Raw genomic sequence first — 7509 nt, forward strand, 5'->3', positions numbered from 1 at the left:
AAACACACACACTCACACACTGCCACAAGCTCTCGCACACCTACTCACACACCAACACACACAGATTCTCATGCACTCACACACACTCACACAATGTCACACACACACTCACACACCTACACACAGAGACACCCACATATTCAGACTGTCAGGCACACACATGCACACACACACAGTCACCCACTCATATACACATTCACTCACTCACTCCCACTCACACACCTGCACTCCCACAAACACCCTAACACACTCTCACCCTTACTCACAGACACACACACACTCAGACAGAAATACACTCCCACATAGACTCACACAATGTCACACACACACCTAAACAAAATCACACTCACACACACACAAACACAATGACACACTCATATAGACACTCACACACTCATTTCCAATCACTCCTACACACTCACAAACTCACACACACACACAAACACATGAGCACTCACGCACATTGACACAGTGCCATAAACAGTCACACACCTACACACATATAGACACACTTCACAAACACACAGACACAAAGACTCACACGCATTCACACACACAATCCCACTGTCACACACACTCACACCCCTACTCACACAAACACTTACAGACACACACGCACTCACACTCACTCAAACACTGTCAAACACACTCGCACACCTACACACACAAACAAAACAACACACAAACACAGGCTCACATGCAATCACACACACACTCACAAATAGTCACACACTCTCACCTGCACTCACAGACACACTCACACCCACTCACAGACAAAAACACTCACACACAATCACACAGTCGTATACACACCCTCTCCCACTAACACACCTACACACACACTAACAAACGCATCATCAAACACACACACACTCACATACAGAAATCACACAGGCACTCAGACACTCCTACACTCACACACACTGTCACACACACTCACAAACACATGCAATCACACAGATTTCGGCACAAACACACACCTACACACACAGACTCACTCACACACATTCTCACACACAATCACACACACACAATCACCCAATCGTATACACATTCACACACTCACTCCCACTCACACAACTACACACACACACACTCACAGAGTCACATGCACTCACACCCACACTAAAACAGTCAGACACACACACCTGCACACAAAGACGCTCAGAAACTCAACCACAAACACAATCACACACAATAACACACTCGTACACACACTCCCACTCTCACTCCCACTCAAACTTACACACACACACACTCACACACACACATATATTAACCACAAAGGCCCTCAAAAAGAAACACCTACACTCAAACGCTCACACACACTCTCACACACCCACACAAAATCACGAAGACTGAGACACTGTTTCACACACTCACACACATACACACAGAAACATTCACTCACATTCTCACACACAATCACACAAACTAAGACACAATCACACACCCTAATACTCACTCACACACACACAAACACTCACACAACTACACTCTCACAAACACTCACACATTCACACACCTACACACAGAAACAACCACATTCTCACACACAATTGCATACACACAATTACGCACCTACACATAGACACACACACATATAGACACACACACACTAACAAACTATCACACACACTCACACACAATCGCACACTTATATACACACTCACACATTCACTCCCACTCACACAACAAATATTTCACAAAGAAACACACTCACACCCACACACACTCACAGACCCTTTCGTACTCACACACACACACTGCGGCACTCACTCATCTACACACACAGAGACACCAACACACATTCTCAGAATGTCTCAAACACACACTCTCACACACTGCCACAAGCTCTCGCACACCTACTCACACACCAACACACACAGATTCACATGCACTCACACACACACTCACACAATGTCACACACACACTCACACACCTACACACAGAAACACCCACATATTCAGACTGTCAGGCACAAACATGCACACACACACAGTCACCCACTCATAGACACATTCACTCACTCACTCCCACAAACACACCTGCACTCTCACAAACACCCTAACACACTCTCACCGTTACTCACAGACACACACACACTCAGACAAATGCACTCCCACATAGACTCACACAATGTCACACACAGACCTAAACAAAAACACACTCACACACACACAAACACAATGACACACTCATATACATACTCACACACTCATTCCCAATCACACCTACACTCTCACAAACTCACACACACACACAGACACATGAGCACTCAGGCACATTGACACAGTGCCATAAACAGTCACACACCTACACACATGTAGACACACCCACAAACACACAGACACACAGACTCACACGCATTCACACTCACAATCACCCGGTCACACACACTCACACACCTACGCACACAAACACTTACAGACACACACGCACTAACACTGAAACACTGTCAAACACACTCGCACACCTACACACACAAACAAACCAACACACAAACACAGGCTCACATGCAATCACAAACACACTCACAAATAGTGACACACTCTCACCTGCACACACAGACACACTCACACCCACTCAGACAAAAACACTCACACACAATCACACACTCGTATACACACTCTCTCCCACCAACACACCTACACACACACAAACGCATCATCAAAAACACACACTCACATACAGAAATCACACAGGCACTCAGACACTCCTACACTCACACACACTGTCACACACACTCACAAACACACGCAATCACACAGATTTCGGCACAATCACACACCTACACACACAGAATCACTCACACACATTCTCACACACAATCACACACACACACAATCACCCAATCGTATACACATTCACACACTCACTCCCACTCACACAACTACACACACACACTCTCACAGAGTCACATGCACTCACACCCACACTAAAACACTCAGACACTCACACCTGCACACAGACGCACAGAAACTCAACCACAAACACAATCACACACAATAACACACTCGTACACACACTCCCACTCTCACTCACACTCACACTTACACACACACACTCACACACACACATATATTAACCACAAAGCCCTCAAAAAGAAACACCTACACTCAAACGCTCACACACACTCTCACACACCCACACAAAATCACGAAGACTGAGACACTGTTTCACACACTCACACACGTACACACAGACACATTCACTCACATTCTCACAAACAATCACAAAAACGCAGACACAATCACACACCCGTATACACACTCACACACACACAAACACTCACACAACTACACTCTCACAAACACACTCACACATTCACACACCTACACACAGAAACAACCACATTCTCACACACAATTGCACACACACAATTACGCACCTACACATAGATACACACACATATAGACACACACACATACTCACACACAATCGCACACTTATATACACACTCACACAAACAGTCCCACTCACACAACTAGAATTTCACAAAGAAACGCACACCCACACACACTCACAGACTCATTCGCACTCACACACTCACACACTGCTGCACTCACACATCTACACACACAGAGACACCAACACACAATCACAGAATGTCACAAACACACACACTCACACACTGCCACAAGCTCTCGCACACCTACTCACACACCAACACACACAGATTCTCATGCACTCACACACACTCACACAATGTCACACACACACTCACACACCTACACACAGAGACACCCACATATTCAGACTGTCAGGCACACACATGCACACACACACAGTCACCCACTCATATACACATTCACTCACTCACTCCCACTCACACCCCTGCACTCTCACAAACACCCTAACACACTCTCACCCTTACTCAGAGACACACACACACTCAGACAGAAATGCACTCCCACATAGACTCACACAATGTCACACACACACCTAAACAAAAACACACTCACACACACACAAACACAATGACACACTCATATACACACTCACACACTCATTCCCAATCACACCTACACTCTCACAAACTCACACACACAGACACATGAGCACTCACGCACATTGATACAGTGCCATAAACAGTCACACACCTACACACATGTAGACACACCCACAAACACACAGACACACAGACTCACAAGCATTCACACACACAATCACCCGGTCACACACACTCACACACCTACTCACACAAACCAACACACAAACACAGGCTCACATGCAAACACAAACACACTCACAAATAGTCACACACTCTCACCTGCACACACAGACACACTCACACCCACTCACAGACAAAAACACTCACACACAATCACACACTCGTATACACACTCTCTCCTACTAACACATCTACACACACACAAATAAACGCATCATCAAACACACACACACTCACATACAGAAATCACACAGGCACTCAGACACTCCTACACTCACACACACTGTCACACACACTCACAAACACACACAATCTCGCAGATTCCAGCACAATCAAACACCTACACACACAGACTCACTCACACACATTCTCACACACAATCACACACACACACAATCACCCAATCGTATACACATTCACACACACACTTCCACACACACAACTACACACACTCACTCTCAGAGACACATGCACTCACACCCACACTAAAACGGTCAGACACACACACCTGCACACATAGACGCTCAGAAACTCACCCACAAACACAATCACATACAATAACACACACGTACACACACTCCCAATATCACTCCCACTCACACTTACACACACACTCACACACACACATATAATAACCACAAATGCCCTCAAACAGAAACACCTACACTCAAACGCTCACACACTCTCACACACCCACACAAAATCACGAAGACTGAGACACTGTTTCACACACTCACACACATACACACAGACACATTCACTCACATTCTCACAAACAATCACAAAAACTCAGACACAATCACACATCCGTATACACACTCACACACACACAAACACTCACACAACTACACTCTCACAAACACACTCACACATTCACACACCTACACACAGAAACAACCACATTCTCACACACAATTGCACACACACAATTACGCACCTACACATAGATACACACACATATAGACACACACACATACTCACACACAATCGCACACTTATATACACACTCACACAATCAGTCCCACTCACACAACTAGAATTTCACAAAGAAACGCACACCCACACACACTCACAGACTCATTCGCACTCACACACTCACACACTGCTGCACTCACACATCTACACACACAGAGACACCAACACACAATCACAGAATGTCACAAACACACACACTCACACACTGCCACAAGCTCTCGCACACCTACTCACACACCAACACACACAGATTCTCATGCACTCACACACACTCACACAATGTCACACACACACTCACACACCTACACACAGAGACACCCACATATTCAGACTGTCAGGCACACACATGCACACACACACAGTCACCCACTCATATACACATTCACTCACTCACTCCCACTCACACACCTGCACTCCCACAAACACCCTAACACACTCTCACCCTTACTCACAGACACACACACACTCAGACAGAAATACACTCCCACATAGACTCACACAATGTCACACACACACCTAAACAAAATCACACTCACACACACACAAACACAATGACACACTCATATACACACTCACACACTCATTTCCAATCACTCCTACACACTCACAAACTCACACACACACACAAACACATGAGCACTCACGCACATTGACACAGTGCCATAAACAGTCACACACCTACACACATGTAGACACACCCACAAACACACAGACACACAGACTCACACGCATTCACACTCACAATCACCCGGTCACACACACTCACACCCCTTCTCACACAAACACTTACAGACACACACGCACTCACACTCACTCAAACACTGTCAAACACACTCGCACACCTACACACACAAACAAAACAACACACAAACACAGGCTCACATGCAATCACACACACACTCACAAATAGTCACACACTCTCACCTGCACTCACAGACACACTCACACCCACTCACAGACAAAAACACTCACACACAATCACACAGTCGTATACACACCCTCTCCCACTAACACACCTACACACACACTAACAAACGCATCATCAAACACACACACACTCACATACAGAAATCACAGAGGCACTCAGACACTCCTACACTCACCCTCTCCCACTAACACACCTACACACACACTAACAAACGCATCATCAAACACACACACACTCACATACAGAAATCACAGAGGCACTCAGACACTCCTACACTCACACACACTGTCACACACACTCACAAACACATGCAATCACACAGATTTCGGCACAAACACACACCTACACACACAGACTCACTCACACACATTCTCACACACAATCACACACACACAATCACCCAATCGTATACACATTCACACACTCACTCCCACTCACACAACTACACACACACACACTCACAGAGTCACATGCACTCACACCCACACTAAAACAGTCAGACACACACACCTGCACACAAAGACGCTCAGAAACTCAACCACAAACACAATCACACACAATAACACACTCGTACACACACTCCCACTCTCACTCCCACTCAAACTTACACACACACACACTCACACACACACATATATTAACCACAAAGGCCCTCAAAAAGAAACACCTACACTCAAACGCTCACACACACTCTCACACACCCACACAAAATCACGAAGACTGAGACACTGTTTCACACACTCACACACATACACACAGAAACATTCACTCACATTCTCACACACAATCACACAAACTAAGACACAATCACACACCCTAATACTCACTCACACACACACAAACACTCACACAACTACACTCTCACAAACACTCACACATTCACACACCTACACACAGAGACAACCACATTCTCACACACAATTGCATACACACAATTACGCACCTACACATAGACACACACACATATAGACACACACACACTAACACACAATCACACACACTCACACACAATCGCACACTTAGATACACACTCAAACATTCACTCCCACTCACACAACAAATATTTCACAAAGAAACACACTCACACCCACACACACTCACAGACCCTTTCGTACTCACACACTCACACACTGCGGCACTCACTCATCTACACACACAGAGACACCAACACACATTCTCAGAATGTCTCAAACACACACTCTCACACACTGCCACAAGCTCTCGCACACCTACTCACACACCAACACACACAGATTCACATGCACTCACACACACACTCACACAATGTCACACACACACTCACACACCTACACACAGAAACACCCACATATTCAGACTGTCAGGCACAAACATGCACACACACACAGTCACCCACTCATAGACACATTCACTCACTCACTCCCACAAACACACCTGCACTCTCACAAACAC

This window comes from Manis pentadactyla, chromosome 6, assembly GCF_030020395.1.
Source record: "Manis pentadactyla isolate mManPen7 chromosome 6, mManPen7.hap1, whole genome shotgun sequence".
Classification (NCBI taxonomy): Eukaryota; Metazoa; Chordata; class Mammalia; order Pholidota; family Manidae; genus Manis; species Manis pentadactyla.